The following is an 18066-nucleotide window of genomic DNA, read 5'->3' as shown; positions in this document are numbered from 1 at the left end:
TTTAGAGAAATCTTCTGGCATCTGACCCTGGTTATATGGGCTCAGAAGAGGAGTCTAGGCAAGATCGTTGCGTTGCATAACCAAAGGTGAGACAAGTGCAGATATCAGCAGCTTCTGAGTATTTTTGGAAAACACATTTTCCTCTTCAATTTACACCAGTCCCAGAGCAGAGCTAAGTCATCACAAAGTGTGAGTCCTGTTCATTTCAGCCCTGATGGACAACCTGTTTTGTTAAACAGACACTGTCAGAGGCCATCCCTTGGGGTGCGTTACCCACAAGTACTGTGAGAATTTGGTTCCTTTGAATTTCAAATTTCTTTATTCACAAGTGGAGTGGCTTCTTCTGAGGTCAAGGGAAGATAGAAAGTGGGGTAAAGAAGCAGGGAAAAGAGAAAGGAGACTAAGAAAGGAAGGAATTAGAAAGGCTATTAACATGAGCTAACATTCCTAGGATTCCTATTGTCTATTAGCACCCTATCCTGGCCATTGAAGGCACAAATTCGGAACTTTAAACATACTGTGGGGCTAAGTATCTCTAGCTCTATTTTTTTAAGAGGAAAACTCAGACCCATCCCTAGTATGGGAGAAGGTCTCAGGGGTGTAGATAACGTTTACACAGGCTTAGCTAATTCCTAAGTACAAGCATTCTACAAGCGCTTTGCTGAAATCAGAGTATGCCAGGAAGCATATCTGTTACTGGGTGTCAGTAGCAGAGAATTTAACCTTGTTCCAAGGAACTTTTGTCTTTGTCCACATCTCTGGGAAGTATTCTCTGAGTTTTTAGAATTCATACTTGAGAGTTTTTTTGTTTGCAAGGAGGTGCAGAGTTATTCTGGAGAATCTGACATTGTCATTTAGGGTTGGGATTTTGGGTCATGGGTCAGGAAGTGTCAGCTCATCCTCCAAGAGGAGCTGGAGTCTGAGATCAGGTAGGTGGACATTCACTTATATTTTCTTGATGCAATGGAGTCCCAGTGGAATCTTAATATAAGGCCTGAAGTGAACATCCCTGGTTGATAATGTTCTAATATGTGTTGTTATATGTGAGTGCTATGAAAGAAATTCTGTGACTCTATAGAAAGAGGACATGGAGGCTGAATTTTAAAGCACCTGTAGATTCTACTCCCTTGGCCTTGTCTCCTAGATGATTTTAACTAGTGCCCTTCCCATGTAATAAAGCCCACTCTCAGCATAATAGCTTTCTGTGAGTTTTAGACTTCTGCTAGTATACTATAAAAACAGAGAAGGCAAGTGAACATTGTTTGTGGTATCTGTTCCTTCAACTTCTTCAGACCAGTCCTAAGGCTGGCAGCTCTAATGTCTTGGAATGTGACAATCTACTGTCTCCATACTCTTGGAATGAGCTACCACTATATCACAGGCTTAACACAGGAAGGCCAGGGCACTGTCCAGGACAATGGCAATGGGACAAAGTCTTGGGATGGGAGTAGGAATGAATGAAGTGTCATGACAGGCAAGATCCTCCAATCCTAGTCATGGCTGCTTATTTGTTAAATTCTTCTCTGGAATTTGGTGGGGGGGGCAGAGATAAATCTACCCTCACCTTACTTTGTATATTTATAATATGCAGACACTGAATTAAATTATCATCAGGTCCCTGAAGCATCCAGATTTTCTAGGATCTCATGGTTGGACCAGCATACCCAGATGGCTATAATGAAAGGACACGTGTTCTTTCATTTCTGGATACCATTGCTAGGCTGGACAGCTCATTAGGATATTAGGTATAAATGTGCTCACACTTATTGTGACCACAGGTCTGAACTCACAGAGAGCCTTTTACAACACGATTCTTTCTGTCCATCTTGTTATCCCCCCCCCCCTTTTTCCCCAGTAACTACTGAGACCATCTGTGTACCAAGCTCTGTAATAGCCAAGCTGGATTCCAAAGAGGATTATAATGTATTCCTGCTCTTCTGCACCAGAGGGAAGTTAGGAGAGCTAGAGGGTGGGTTGTGTCATGAATGCAACTAGATAGAATAGCTAAATTGAATAAGGGCTACATAGGAAAAGAGGTGTGAGACTCGAGGGACTGAAAAACATCATCTAGGAGGCAGAAACAGAAGAAAGGCGAGTACAGCACAGAATGGAAAGTAAAGTACAGTAGAAAGAGCCTATTAGATTCTACTGGACTTGAAATAAGAATTTCTAGGAGTAGACACAGAGCACAGAGTCTTTCCAGGAATAAGGAGAACAAAAAGGAAAGGCAAGGATATTAGAAATATAGTGTATGTGGGGATAGACCATGCTAGACCTATAGAAATGAGAAAGTATAAGAGAAATAAAAGGGCACAGAGAGCCTCGGCTGTCAAGTCAATACAGTTCAGTCTTACTCCATAGATGTGAAGAATCTTAAAGAAGAAAGGATAAAACTATACTTTGAAGCTACACATTCTTTGTTCTTTTTCCTATCCATGGTTCTTTAAATCAGTGATGAGTCTGACGATATGTCAGAGTGACAAGCAGAATTTTAAAAACTCACAGTGTGCATCAGTAAGTGTTTTGTGCATAACAACATAATTTAAGTTCCAACCCTAGCACTGTGCCTGGTGACTGATGTAACTCATTCAGTGTGGACACAGCCCATCATGGAATTGCCCGACCTTGTTTTGTAGACATGCAAAACACAGCTAAAGAAAGGTGAGCTCTGTGCAGGGCCTAAGTATCATAGACTTTAGGCACAAGACTATGTCTGCAGGTCTCATGTCTACTTCATGCTTTAAATGTCAGCATCCTCTGGTCTGCTAGCTCAGTTCCTTGTCATGCTGAACAAGGAGATCTCTCTTTTCTCATTTTATAGATGGGGGATATGAGACAAATATAGATGAAGTAGTTAGTTTAAGGCTACTCTACCAGATAGAAGTTAATTCCTTGGCATTTGAATGAGCTTTCCTTTATCAGATGGAGCTATAAGCAGTGGATACTAGACACAGAGAAGGGAGCTGTTTTATATACATAAGCTTAAAGTAGGTAAATAAGCTGACTAATCCCCCAAAGATTGAATACACATGGCCAATAAGTCTATAATGTTCAACACACTGACCCATCAAGGAACTATAAATCCAATTAATGCTAAGAGCCACTTCCTCCCAGTCAAAAAGCTGTCATCAAGAAATCAAACAAGAAACTCTGGTAGGGATGCAGGAAGAGATGTGACTTAGACAAGATGTTATATAAATTGGTGTGAGAATTCATAAAAAAGCTAAAACCCAAACTGAATTATGACTCATCTAAACTATTCTTAGGTGAACCCCTGAGGGAATCTAGATGAGCATACACAGAGATACCTGTCCATTCTCTTTTATAAAGTACTTTGTTCAATAGCCAAGTTATGGAACCTAGGTGACTATGAACACTTGACTAGAAAAGGGAAATGTGATATTTGTAATGGCACCATTAGCCATTAATAAGAAATAAATGATATTATTTGGAAAATGGGTAGTACTATAGATGATCATATTAAGCAGAAGAACCCTCATCCAGATAAACAAAAGTCATATTTTCTCTTCTCTAATATATGGAATCCAGACTTACCAAAAACAAAATTACATTTGAAAGCAGATGTGGGACTCTGTGGAAAGAGGAAGGGGGCATTAAGGGACGAGAACGGTACAGAAACGGCAAAAGGGGATGAATAATTCCAAAGCAGATTGTGCACACACACAAGAAAGTGTGATAACAAAGTCTCACTATTTTATACAATGAATATACGCTAACGACAAAGTCAAGGATCTAATTTTTGAATGTATGAATTAGAAAACACCAAAGTAAATCTGTTTTTACAAGAGGAAGAAAATAAAGACAAATACAGAATTATTGATAGTTAATTATAGGTATGTGATTACTCAAACACCAAATAGTTTTCATTGAAAAGATTGAGATGTTTTATAAAGTGCTATTTGGTTCCAGAAGACAAAAGGAATGAATGCCACTGTCACTAAGCACTCTGCACTCTTCAGTAATGAAAAGATGATAAAAGAATATTTCATGACAATATGTTTGACAACTAACAATGAACATAACTCTTTAAAAACCATTAACTAGTTATAACTGACCCTAAAAGAAACCAAATTTACAAAGAATCTTATGCCAGTTACAAAACTTAATTTTAAAAAGTTTGAGGCTAGGGAGATGGCTCAGTGGTTAAGATCAGGTACTATTGTTTCAGAGAATCTGAGTTAGGTCCCTAGAACCCATTCTAGGTAGCTCACAACCATTGGTATCTCCAGCTCCAGAGGATCTCTCTCTCTCTCTCTCTCTCTCTCTCTCTCTCTCTCTCTCTCTCTCTCTCACACACACACACACACACACACACACACACACACACACACATAAAAATAAAATTAAAGTCTCCTGAAGAACAGGCACAGATAGCCTTACTGTGGGCTCCATGTAACATTCAAAGCAAAGTGAGACAAGCCATATACAAATTCCTCTGGGAGATATAAGAGGTGGAAACTTTCCTCAAATGGTTTAATAAGTTTATTATTACCAATACATCAAAAGGAAACTGTATACCAATATCCCTCATGAACACAGGCTAAAACATCCCTTATTAATATTAACAAATCTAGTCCAGTATGATACAGAAAGGGTAATAGACTGTTGTCAACTAGGAACTGTTTCCGAAACACAAGACAGGATTTAACATATAAAACTCAATTTAGGTCAGCATATTAATAAAATAAAGGTAAAAATCTAGGATCATTTTAACAGAAAAAACAAAACCTTTTGACAAAAATCCAACTTTTGTTTATGAACAAACCATGCAAACTGGGCCCTTTAAAATTATTTATTAGTTGTGTGTGTGTGTGTGTGTGTGTGTGTGGTATATGTAGAGGGGCACACATATGGAGGTTAGAGGGCAGCTTCACAGAGTTCGTTCTCTTCTAGCTTAAATGGGTTGCAGTGGTTGGACTCAGGTTGTTATGGTTACGTGACAGTTGTTTTACTTGCTGAACCATCCAGGCAGCTCTGTCTGGAATCTTTGTACTTCATAGGGTAATCTTATGAGATTTAATTTTAGCCAATAGCGTACTTGGGCCTGAAAGACTGAATGTGTTTACCCAAGATCATGATTAAAGCAAGAATATCTTCTATACAAAGAATTAGGCAGTGCAAGAAAGTAAGACACACTACTAAAGGCAGTATGTGTTTAAAAGGGAAATGTAAAATTGCCTTGATTTGTGCACAGTCTGAAAATGTATATTGAGAATCCTGAGATGTAAGATTTTTCTGTAGAGATACGGTTGGAAAATACAAGCTCAATCTATAAAAATCCATTATATTTATATATTAATAATAGCTAAAAGAAGACTAACTTTGACTTTACATATCCAAGAGCAACATAATTAGAACATTATAGCACAAATGCAGTTAGAAAATCAAGTTCTCTCACTTATCATAAAATATTGATCAAAGAAAGAAAAATGACTTAAAGTAATAATTATGTACTATGTTGACAGTTGTACTATATATTTAGTGATACCCAGTCAAAGCTGTAACAGAATTTTTTGAAAGATGCTGTCAAATTACATTTAAAAATTATCCGAATTTCAAAGGACATGAAACAGTCAACACCATTTTGAAAGGAAAGATCCTTGACAACTTAGTCTGACTTCAGTAGTTACTATAAGTATAAATTAAGACATGAAATTATTGAATTAAATATATGTCGATCAATGGAATACATTAGACAACATAAAAGTAGGTCTTCGTTGGTTTGTTATTTTTTTTAGCAAAGGTGCCATGCTAACTCAGTGGGGTGTGGTGGTTTACATGAGACACTCTATAGGCTCATGTACTTGAATATGCTGCTTGGGGATGCTATAGAACTTTAGATCCTGGAGTCCTGCTGGAGAAAATATGCCACTGGGGGTAAGGTTTTATGGGTTTATAGCCTGACCTTACTTCCAGTTCATTCTTTCTGCTTCATGTTTGTAGAAGAAGCTGTGGCCTCTCCACTTCCTGCTCGAGCTGTCTGCTGCCGTGCGTCCCACATCCGTCATAGACTCTCCTCTGAAACTGTAAGCCAAAATAAACTCTTCCTAAGTCACTTCTGGTCATGGGGTTTTTATCACAGCAACGAAAAGCAATGACTAAGAAGTGGGTGCCAGAAAATGTGAAGCCATTGCTGCGAAGAAAGCAGCAATGTGTTATTTTTGAGGGGAATGTGGAAGACTTGAGAACATTGGAGCAGAAAAGTGGCTGAATTCTACAAACAGAGCTTTATCAGCCATTCTAGGAGCTGCCTGCATGGCAGTACTGCTCAGAGTAAACCAAACTGTGAGATATAGACAGTGTAATCCGAACTGTGAGAGCAATAAAAACAGCTCAGGAGGTCTCAGAAGATCACAGACTCTCCTTTAGCAAGTGGTCGAGAGGCTATTCGTATGATATTCTGGCAGTCATGCTGTCTTATGATCCCGAGACTAAACTAAAAGATGGTGGACTGATTGCTTTGGTGGCAAGGTTATTACTGATAATTCTTATGCATATCCACAATGAAAAGGAGCAAGTGGAGCAAAAAGAAATACAACATGTACAGCTTGACAAGAAAAAGAGATGCAGGATGCTTAATGCTACAGCCAAGGCATGAGTTGAAAGAGAGGCTGTAATTGTTAAGGGGCATTAGTCCCATTAAGTAGAGACTTTTTACTCTGTAGCAGAACTGTGGGAAAAGTACCTTTGTAGCAAGTTGCCACCTAGCTAAGTTTTCAGCTTGTGAAAGGTGGAGGCTCAAGTGATTTTCTGCTCCTAAAAGGCAACTGCATACAAAAATCATGAATATGATTCAAGGAGATCAGGTCTATCCTGTGCTGGCAGTGGGACTTGGCAGTATTGTGCCCATGGCAATGGCTTTGGAGGCAAAAAGGATACACTGTATTGGAATTATGTTTTTTTTTTTCTTCCCAAGTTTCAGAGAGCCACCAAAGCCGTAAGATGTATGGTCCTGTTACTAATAATGAGAAAAAAAGAACTATGGAGAAATTCAACAATATGAATCCGTTTCAGACATTATTTTAAATCAATTTATATGCATCTCTAAAGAAGGCAAATCTCTATTAGTGGAAGGTAGATCCATGGTTTGCAATATCCAAGGGTAAGAAAGAGACAGGAAGGTAACTGTAAATGGTCTAGCTTCGAGGGAGATTTCTGATGGTGATAAAAAATTTCCTGCCTTTTCTCATGATGGTATCAATCTAAAATACATAAAAATGTGGGTGGAGGGTAGATTAGATCAAATCATAATATATTACATAATAAATTCTGAAACAGTAAATAAAAATATGAAAGTAAAGTTTATTCTTTTCTATTATGTCCCCAATAAGATGAGTTATTCAATCCAAATCCATATGATAGAGGTGAGTATAGTCTTTGGAAGTTTAACAAGGATGAGAAGGTTCATATTTTACCCCTGTCTGGTTCCTATGTGAGTCATAGGCTAACAGTGTATCTGATTTTATACTGAAACTTTCAATTGTATATGGTGCACACTCAAGCATATATTGATGTGCATATGTTCCTCCTGTCATTCCCATCTGCTCTTAAAATATATTCCCCAAAGAACACACAGGTAAAGACATTAATTGCCACAATCCCTTCAGCTTTAAACCCTCTAATCCCACTGAGAGGGAATAGCAAACACCCTTTTGACAGCATTTCCCCCAGAGGCACTCTGACCTTAACTGGCAAGGTTATAATAAATAAAATCATGCACATATTATATCTTTTAACATAGAGGATTTTCAAAGGTTACTTAGACCAAAATGTTTTTTTTTTTTAAGGGCCAACTGTCAAAGCCCATTCTTATATTATATGCATTGTAACTTGACTAAAATTCAAGGAGCACCATAAACCCTCACAGCCTGCAGGCCATTCTGTGCTTGTTCATCTTTGATGGTGAAGCTGTTATTTGGCAAAGCATTTCATTTCATTATGGACAGTTTCCCAACTGTGGAGTCATGTTGTGACCGTCATTTATTGGCCTTGGTTTCTGCCCCACTGAGGGTTTATAGTTGTCCAATGGAGGTTCTCTTTAAGTATCTGAAGGGCTATCTGGTTTCTTTAGAACACTAAATGATGCCATAGCTAGTTACATTTTTTGCTTCTCTTCTGTAATTGGTCCAGAAATAGCCAGTGCCCCCAACCCCAAACCAGTGTTAAATTAGGCACTATTATTTTGGAACTGCCTGTCCTCAGCTTATTTAATGCTAATTATTGCAACATATGGAAGGCTCTTGAGTATCAAGAGTTCTTTTAATATTTATGTCTTTCCTAATTTATCCCTGCAAGAATAATTAGCAGTAGCAAGAGTGTTTGGGTCTTTGGTTGACCCCATTCCCATCTTGCCGTCAGTCACCTTTGGGAAGTGTACCATCCCTTCATACCTCTTGATTGCCATGGCAATCTCATCTCAGTGGGATGTGATAAGCTCGTGGAGTAGAAATGGCCTCCCTGTTCCTTCCTCCCATTCCACTAGGGAGCTATTCAAAACACAGAAATGATCTTTAGGAAGTTGCATGTTTATTCTGCAGACAGTCTCTGCTGCTTCCAACACTGGACTGAGCCCTCTCCCAGGCTTGTACAAACAGCTTTCCTGGAAGCAGTCATGCGTTATGACCTGATCCCAAGTAAGCACACCACCAGCTGTCCGCCTACAAACACTCTTTTACCCTGAAGAGAGAGGAAGGAAAGACAAACACTTCTGAAGAAACGCTTCTGCACACTTAGCAAACAGAATGGCTATACACACTCCAATTCCTCGTGTCGTCCTAATGTAGTTAGTCAATACATTTAGCCTCCAGAGAGGCCCAGAATACTGACTCTGTTTTCAGTTATCTTCCAGGATCACTTATATTGATCTCTTGTCTAGGCATATGCTAGCAGAGATACTAGGTTAACCCCCTTTGTAACTTACTATCATTCGGAACAAAAATAGTTAACAGCAGTAGCCTACAAAGAATGAGGAGTCTTTGATTCCTCATTAAACATATTAGTTACATTTATTTTGTACTTCACACTTCTAAAGGTCTATTTCTTGAGCCTCTTATTTTTTTTGAGCCATTATTTATACCATTTTCTTTTCTTTTTCTTTTTTTTGTCCCTTTCTTTTTTTTTTATTAACTTGAGTATTTCTTATATACATTTCGAGTGTAATTCCCTTTCCCGGTTTCCGGGCAAACATCCGCCTCCCCCCTCCCCTTCCTTATGGGTGTTCCCCTCCCAACCCTCCCCCCATTACCGCCCTCCCCACAACAGTCTAGTTCACTGGGGGTTCAGTCTTAGCAGGACCCAGGGCTTCCCCTTCCACTGGTGCTCTTACTAGGATATTCATTGCTAGCTATGGGGTCAGAGTCCAGGGTCAGTCCATGTATAGTCTTTAGGTAGTGGCTTAGTCCCTGGAAGCTCTGGTTGCTTGACATTGTTGTACTTTTGGGGTCTCGAGCCCCTTCAAGCTCTTCCAGTTCTTTCTCTGATTCCTTCAACGGGGGACCTATTCTCAGTTCAGTGGTTTGCTGCTGGCATTCGCCTCTGTATTTGCTGTATTCTGGCTGTGTCTCTCAGGAGCGATCTACATCCGGCTCCTGTCGGTCTGCACTTCTTTGCTTCATCCATCTTGTCTAATTGGATGGCTGTATATGTATGGGCCACCTGTGGGGCAGGCTCTGAATGGGTGTTCCTTCAGTCTCTGTTTTAATCTTTCTGTACCTGTTGAGGCCCGTTTTTTGACCAATTATATGGTCAATTTTGGAGAAAGTACCATGAGAAGCTGAGAAGAAGGTATATCCTTTTGCTTTAGGAGAGAATGTTCTATAAATATTCGTTAAGTCCATTTGGCTCATGACTTCTCTTAGTCTGTCGACATCACTGTTTAATTTCTGTTTCCATGATCTGTCCATTGATGAGAGTGGTGTGTTGAAATCTCCCACTATTATTGTGTGGGGTGCAATGTGTGCTTTGAGCTTTAGTAAGGTTTCTTTTACGTATGTAGGTGCCCTTGTATTTGGGGCATAGATATTTAGGATTGAGAGTTCATCTTGGTGGATTTTTCCTTTGATGAATATGAAGTGTCCTTCCTTATCTTTTTTGATGACTTTTAGTTGGAAATTGATTTTATTTTTTATTTTTTATTTTTTTTTATTAACTTGAGTATTTCTTATATACATTTTGAGTGTTATTCCCTTTCCCGGTTTCCGGGCAAACATCCCCCTCCCCCCTCCCCTTCCTTATGGGTGTTCCCCTCCCAACCCTCCCCCCATTGCCGCCCTCCCCCCATAGACTAGTTCACTGGGGGTTCAGTCTTAGCAGGACCCAGGGCTTCCCCTTCCACTGGTGCTCTTACTAGGATATTCATTGCTACCTATGGGGTCAGAGTCCAGGGTCAGTCCATGTATAGTCTTTAGGTAGTGGCTTAGTCCCTGGAAGCTCTGGTTGCTTGGCATTGTTGTACTTTTGGGGTCTCGAGCCCCTTCAAGCTCTTCCAGTTCTTTCTCTGATTCCTTCAACAAGGGGCCTATTCTCAGTTCAGGGGTTTGCTGCTGGTATTCGCCTCTGTATTTGCTGTATTCTGGCTGTGTCTCTCAGGAGCGATCTACATCCGGCTCCTGTCGGTCTGCACTTCTTTGCTTCATCCATCTTGTCTAATTGGGTGGCTGTATATGTATGGGCCACATGTGGGGCAGGCTCTGAATGGGTGTTCCTTCAGTCTCTGTTTTAATCTTTGCCTCTCCCTTCCCTGCCAAGGGTATTCTTTTTCCTCATTTAAAGAAGGAGTGAAGCATTCACATTTTGATCATCCGTCTTGAGTTTCGTTTGTTCTAGGGATCTAGGGTAATTCAAGCATTTGGGCTAATAGCCACTTATCAATGAGTGCATACCATGTATGTCTTTCTGTGATTGGGTTAGCTCACTCAGGATGATATTTTCCAGTTCCAACCATTTGCCTACGAATTTCATAAACTCGTTGTTTTTGATAGCTGAGTAATATTCCATTGTGTAGATGTACCACATTTTCTGTATCCATTCCTCTGTTGAAGGGCATCTGGGTTCTTTCCATTTTCTGGCTATTATAAATAAGGCTGCGATGAACATAGTGGAGCACGTGTCTCTTTTATATGTTGAGGCATCTTTTGGGTATATGCCCAAGAGAGGTATAGCTGGATCCTCAGGCAGTTCAATGTCCAATTTTCTGAGGAACCTCCAGACTGATTTCCAGAATGGTTTTACCAGTCTGCAATCCCACCAACAATGGAGGAGTGTTCCTCTTTCTCCACATCCTCGCCAGCATCTGCTGTCACCTGAGTTTTTGATCTTAGCCATTCTCACTGGTGTGAGGTGAAATCTCAGGGTTGTTTTGATTTGCATTTCCCTTATGACTAAAGATGTTGAACATTTCTTTAGGTGTTTCTCAGCCATTCGGCATTCCTCAGCTGTGAATTCTTTGTTTAGCTCTGAACCCCATTTTTTAATAGGGTTATTTGTTTCCCTGCGGTCTAACTTCTTGAGTTCTTTGTATATTTTGGATATAAGGCCTCTATCTGTTGTAGGATTGGTAAAGATCTTTTCCCAATCTGTTGGTTGCCGTTTTGTCCTAACCACAGTGTCCTTTGCCTTACAGAAGCTTTGCAGTTTTATGAGATCCCATTTGTCGATTCTTGATCTTAGAGCATAAGCCATTGGTGTTTTGTTCAGGAAATTTTTTCCAGTGCCTATGTGTTCCAGATGCTTCCCTAGTTTTTCTTCTATTAGTTTGAGTGTGTCTGGTTTGATGTGGAGGTCCTTGATCCACTTGGACTTAAGCTTTGTACAGGGTGATAAGGATGGATCGATCTGCATTCTTCTACATGTTGCCCTCCAGTTGAACCAGCACCATTTGCTGAAAATGCTATCTTTTTTCCATTTGATGGTTTTGGCTCCTTTGTCAAAAATCAAGTGACCATAGGTGTGTGGGTTCATTTCTGGGTCTTCAATTCTATTCCATTGGTCTATCTGTCTGTCTCTGTACCAATACCATGCAGTTTTTATCACTATTGCTCTGTAATACTGCTTGAGTTCAGGGATAGTGATTCCCCCTGAAGTCCTTTTATTGTTGAGGATAGCTTTAGCTATCCTGGGTTTTTTGTTATTCCAGATGAATTTGCAAATTGTTCTGTCTAACTCTTTGAAGAATTGGATTGGTATTTTGATGGGGATTGCATTGAATCTGTTTAACTGGTTTATCTGTTCCTGATTTAACTTCGATACCTGGTATCTGTCTAGGAAATTGTCCATTTCCTGCAGATTTTCAAGTTTTGTTGACTATAGGCTTTTATAGTAAGACCTGATGATTTTTTGAATTTCCTCTGAATCTGTAGTTATGTCTCCCTTTTCATTTCTGATTTTGTTAATTTGGACGCACTCTCTGTGTCCTCTCGTTAGTCTGGCTAAGGGTTTATCTATCTTGTTGATTTTCTCAAAGAACCAACTTTTGGTTCTGTTGATTCTTTCTATGGTCCTTTTTGTTTCTACTTGGTTGATTTCAGCTCTGAGTTTGATTATTTCCTGCCTTCTACTCCTCCTGGGTGTATTTGCTTCTTTTTGTTCTAGAGCTTTTAGGTGTGCTGTCAAGCTGCTGACATATGCTCTTTCCTGTTTCTTTCTGCAGGCACTCAGCGCTATGAGTTTTCCTCTTAGCACAGCTTTCATTGTGTCCCATAAGTTTGAGTATGTTGTATCTTCATTTTCATTAAATTCTAAAAAGTTTTTAATTTCTTTCTTTATTTCTTCCTTGACCAGGTTATCATTGAGTAGAGCATTGTTCAATTTCCACGTATATGTGGGCATTCTTCCCTTATTGTTATTGAAGACCAGTTTTAGGCCGTGGTGGTCCGATAGCACGCATGGGATTATTTCTATCTTTCTGTACCTGTTGAGGCCCGTTTTTTGACCAATTATATGGTCAATTTTGGAGAAAGTACCATGAGGAGCTGAGAAGAAGGTATATCCTTTTGCTTTAGGATAGAATGTTCTATAAATATCCGTTAAGTCCATTTGGCTCATGACTTCTCTTAGTCTGTCGACATCACTGTTTAATTTCTGTTTCCATGATCTGTCCATTGATAAGAGTGGTGTGTTGAAATCTCCCACTATTATTGTGTGAGGTGCAATGTGTGTTTTGAGCTTTAGTAAGGTTTCTTTTACGTATGTAGGTGCCCTTGTATTTGGGGCATAGATATTTAGGATTGAGAGTTCATCTTGGTGAATTTTTCCTTTGATGAATATGAAGTGTCCTTCCTTATCTTTTTTGATGACTTTTAGTTGGAAATTGATTTTATTTGATATTAGAATGGCTACTCCAGCTTGCTTCTTCTGACCATTTGCTTGGAAAGTTGTTTTCCAGCCTTTCACTCTGAGGTAGTGTCTGTCTTTGTCTCTGAGGTGTGTTTCATGTAGGCAGCAGAATGCAGGGTCCTCGTTGCGTATCCAGTTTGTTAATCTATGTCTTTTTATTGGGGAGTTGAGGCCATTGATATTGAGAGATATTAAGGAATAGTGATTATTGCTTCCCTTTATATTCATATTTGGATGTGAGGTTATGTTTGTGTGCTTTCATTCTCTTTGTTTTGTTGCCAAGACGATTAGTTTCTTGCTTCTTCTAGGGTATAGCTTGCCTCCTTATGTTGGGCTTTACCATTTATTATCCTTTGTAGTGCTGGATTTGTAGAAAGATATTGTGTAAATTTGGTTTTGTCATGGAATATCTTGGTTTCTCCATCTATGTTAATTGAGAGTTTTGCAGGATACAGTAACCTGGGCTGGCATTTGTGTTCTCTTAGGGTCTGTATGACATCAGTCCAGGATCTTCTAGCCTTCATAGTTTCTGGTGAGAAGTCTGGTGTGATTCTGATAGGTCTGCCTTTATATGTTACTTGACCTTTTTCCCTTACTGCTTTTAATATTCTTTCTTTATTTTGTGCGTTTGGTGTTTTGACTATTATGTGACGGGAGGTGTTTCTTTTCTGGTCCAATCTATTTGGAGTTCTGTAGGCTTCTTGTATGCCTATGGGTATCTCTTTTTTTAGATTAGGGAAGTTTTCTTCTATGATTTTGTTGAAGATATTTACTGGTCCTTTGAGCTGGGAGTCTTCACTCTCTTCTATACCTATTATCCTTAGGTTTGATCTTCTCATTGAGTCCTGGATTTCCTGTATGTTTTGGACCAGTATCTTTTTCCGCTTTACATTATCTTTGACAGTTGAGTCAATGATTTCTATGGAATCTTCTGCTCCTGAGATTCTCTCTTCCATCTCTTGTATTCTGTTGGTGAAGCTTGTATCTACAGCTCCTTGTCTCTTCTTTTGGTTTTCTATATCCAGGGTTGTTTCCATGTGTTCTTTTTTGATTGCTTCTATTTCCATTTTTAATTCCTTCAAGTGTTTGATTTTTTTTCCTGGAATCTTTCAGGGATTTTTGCGATTCCTCTCTGTAGGCTTCTACTTGTTTATTAATGTTTTCCTGTGTTTCCCTAAGGGAGTTCTTCACGTCTTTCTTGAAGTCCTCCAGCATCATGATCAAATATGATTTTGAAACTAGATCTTGCTTTTCTGGTGTGTTTGGATATTCCATGTTTGTTTTGGTGGGAGAATTGGGCTCCGATGATGGCATGTAGTCTTGGTTTCTGTTGCTTGGGTTCCTGCGCTTGCCTCTCGCCATCAGATTATCTCTAGTGTTACTTTGTTCTGCTATTTCTGACAGTGGCTAGACTGTCCTATAAGCCTGTGTGTCAGGAGTGCTGTAGACCTGTTTTCCTCTCTTTCAGTCAGTTATGGGGACAGAGTGTTCTGCTTTCGGGCGTGTAGTTTTTCCTCTCTACAGGTCTTCAGCTGTTCCTGTGGGCCTGTGTCTTGAGTTCACCAGGCAGCTTTCTTGCAGCAGAAAATTTGTTCTTACCTGTGGTCCTGAGGCTCAAGTTCGCTCGTGGGGTGCTGCCCAGGGGCTCTCTGCAGCGGCAGCAACCAGGAAGACCTGTGCCGCCGTTTCCGGGAGCTTCAGTGCACCAGGGTTCCAGATGGTCTTTGGCTTTTTCCTCTGGCGTCCGAGATGTGTGTGCAGGGAGCAGTCTCTTCTGGTTTCCCAGGCTTGTCTGCCTCTCTGAAGGTTCAGCTCTCCCTCCCACGGGATTTGGGTGCAGAGAACTGTTTATCCGGTCTGTTTCCCTCAGGTTCCGGGGGTGTCTCAGGCAGGGGTCCTGCCGCTCCTGGGCCCTCCCCTACGGGAACCCAGAGGCCTTATACAGTTTCCTCTAGGGCCAGGGATGTGGGCAGGGGTGGGCAGTGTTGGTGGTCTCTTCCGCTCTGCAGCCTCAGGAGTGCCCACCTGACCAGGCGGTTGGGTCTCTCTCTCACAGGGTCTGGGAGCAGAGAGCTGCTGCCGTACTTCACACTTCTAAAGGTCTATTTCTTGAGCCTCTTATTTTTTTGAGCCATTATTTATACCATTTTTTTTTCTTTTTTTTTTTTATTTATTTTTTTTTTATTAACATGAGTATTTCTTATATACATTTCGAGTGTTATTCCCTTTCCCGGTTTCCGGGCAAACATCCCCCTCCCCCCTCCCCTTCCTTATGGGTGTTCCCCTCCCAACCCTCCCCCCATTGCCGCCCTCCCCCCATAGACTAGTTCACTGGGGGTTCAGTCTTAGCAGGACCCAGGGCTTCCCCTTCCACTGGTGCTCTTACTAGGATATTCATTGCTACCTATGGGGTCAGAGTCCAGGGTCAGTCCATGTATAGTCTTTAGGTAGTGGCTTAGTCCCTGGAAGCTCTGGTTGCTTGGCATTGTTGTACTTTTGGGGTCTCGAGTCCCTTCAAGCTCTTCCAGTTCTTTCTCTGATTCCTTCAATAGGGGACCTATTCTCAGTTCAGTGGTTTGCTGCTGGCATTCGCCTCTGTATTTGCTGTATTTTGGCTGTGTCTCTCAGGAGCGATCTACATCCGGCTCCTGTCGGTCTGCACTTCTTTGCTTCATCCATCTTGTCTAATTGGGTGGCTGTATATGTATGGGCCACATGTGGGGCAGGCTCTGAATGGGTGTTCGTTCAGTCTCTGTTTTAATCTTTGCCTCTCCCTTCCCTGCCAAGGGTATTCTTTTTCCTCATTTAAAGAAGGAGTGAAGCATTCACATTTTGATCATCCGTCTTGAGTTTCGTTTGTTCTAGGGATCTAGGGTAATTCAAGCATTTGGGCTAATAGCCACTTATCAATGAGTGCATACCATGTATGTCTTTCTGTGATTGGGTTAGCTCACTCAGGATGATATTTTCCAGTTCCAACCATTTGCCTACGAATTTCATAAACTCGTTGTTTTTGATAGCTGAGTAATATTCCATTGTGTAGATGTACCACATTTTCTGTATCCATTCCTCTGTTGAAGGGCATCTGGGTTCTTTCCATTTTCTGGCTATTATAAATAAGGCTGAGATGAACATAGTGGAGCACGTGTCTCTTTTATATGTTGAGGCATCTTTTGGGTATATGCCCAAGAGAGGTATAGCTGGATCCTCAGGCAGTTCAATGTCCAATTTTCTGAGGAACCTCCAGACTGATTTCCAGAATGGTTTTACCAGTCTGCAATCCCACCAACAATGGAGGAGTGTTCCTCTTTCTCCACATCCTCGCCAGCATCTGCTGTCACCTGAGTTTTTGATCTTAGCCAATCGCACTGGTGTGAGGTGAAATCTCAGGGTTGTTTTGATTTGCATTTCCCTTATGACTAAAGATGTTGAACATTTCTTTAGGTGTTTCTCAGCCATTCGGCATTCCTCAGCTGTGAATTCTTTGTTTAGCTCTGAACCCCATTTTTTAATAGGGTTATTTGTTTCCCTGCGGTCTAACTTCTTGAGTTCTTTGTATATTTTGGATATAAGGCCTCTATCTGTTGTAGGATTGGTAAAGATCTTTTCCCAATCTGTTGGTTGCCGTTTTGTCCTAACCACAGTGTCCTTTGCCTTACAGAAGCTTTGCAGTTTTATGAGATCCCATTTGTCGATTCTTGATCTTAGAGCATAAGCCATTGGTGTTTTGTTCAGGAAATTTTTTCCAGTGCCCATGTGTTCTAGATGCTTCCCTAGTTTTTCTTCTATTAGTTTGAGTGTGTCTGGTTTGATGTGGAGGTCCTTGATCCACTTGGACTTAAGCTTTGTACAGGGTGATAAGCATGGATCGATCTGCATTCTTCTACATGTTGCCCTCCAGTTGAACCAGCACCATTTGCTGAAAATGCTATCTTTTTTCCATTTGATGGTTTTGGCTCCTTTGTCAAAAATCAAGTGACCATAGGTGTGTGGGTTCATTTCTGGGTCTTCAATTCTATTCCATTGGTCTATCTGTCGGTCTCTGTACCAATACCATGCAGTTTTTATCACTATTGCTCTGTAATACTGCTTGAGTTCAGGGATAGTGATTCCCCCTGAAGTCCTTTTATTGTTGAGGATAGCTTTAGCTATCCTGGGTTTTTTGTTATTCCAGATGAATTTGCAAATTGTTCTGTCTAACTCTTTGAAGAATTGGATTGGTATTTTGATGGGGATTGCATTGAATCTGTAGATTGCTTTTGGTAAAATGGCCATTTTTACTATATTAATCCTGCCAATCCATGAGCATGGGAGATCTTTCCATCTTCTGAGGTCTTCTTCAATTTCTTTCCTCAGTGTCTTGAAGTTCTTATTGTACAGATCTTTTACTTGCTTGGTTAAAGTCATACCGAGGTACTTTATATTATTTGGGTCTATTATGAAGGGTGTCGTTTCCCTAATTTCTTTCTCGGCTTGTTTCTCTTTTGTATAGAGGAAGGCAACTGATTTATTTGAGTTAATTTTATACCCAGCCACTTTGCTGAAGTTGTTTATCAGCTTTAGTAGTTCTCTGGTGGAACTTTTGGGATCACTTAAATATACTATCATGTCATCTGCAAATAGTGATATTTTGACTTCTTCTTTTCCGATCTGTATCCCTTTGATCTCCTTTTGTTGTCTGATTGCTCTGGCTAGAACTTCAAGAACTATATT

At 40.3% G+C, this 18066-nt stretch overlaps 1 protein-coding gene and 1 long non-coding RNA gene across 8 annotated transcripts in view; one reads left to right on the top strand and one right to left on the bottom strand.

Annotated features, from left to right (window-relative positions):
* The window catches only part of Atp10b (ATPase phospholipid transporting 10B), a 330892-nt gene that overhangs the window by 139692 nt on the left and 173134 nt on the right, over positions 1-18066 (bottom strand). For 2 of the 7 annotated variants that reach the window (XM_087571592.1, XM_087571589.1), the window contains one exon: positions 5927-6045. The gene's annotated coding sequence lies outside the window, so the exon portion shown is untranslated. 7 annotated transcript variants of the gene reach the window in all.
* Positions 1-18066, top strand: part of LOC134480671 (uncharacterized) — a 135497-nt gene that overhangs the window by 6289 nt on the left and 111142 nt on the right. The window contains exon 2 of the long non-coding RNA XR_015631188.1: positions 5965-6047. This is a non-coding gene — a long non-coding RNA (uncharacterized LOC134480671). The remainder of the gene's footprint in view (positions 1-5964; positions 6048-18066) is intronic.

Source organism: Rattus norvegicus, chromosome 10 (genome assembly GCF_021556685.1).
Source record: "Rattus norvegicus strain SHRSP/BbbUtx chromosome 10, alternate assembly SHRSP_T2T, whole genome shotgun sequence".
Classification (NCBI taxonomy): Eukaryota; Metazoa; Chordata; class Mammalia; order Rodentia; family Muridae; genus Rattus; species Rattus norvegicus.
The sequence above is the reverse complement of the archived record's forward strand: the minus strand, read 5'-3'. Positions and strand labels throughout refer to the sequence as shown.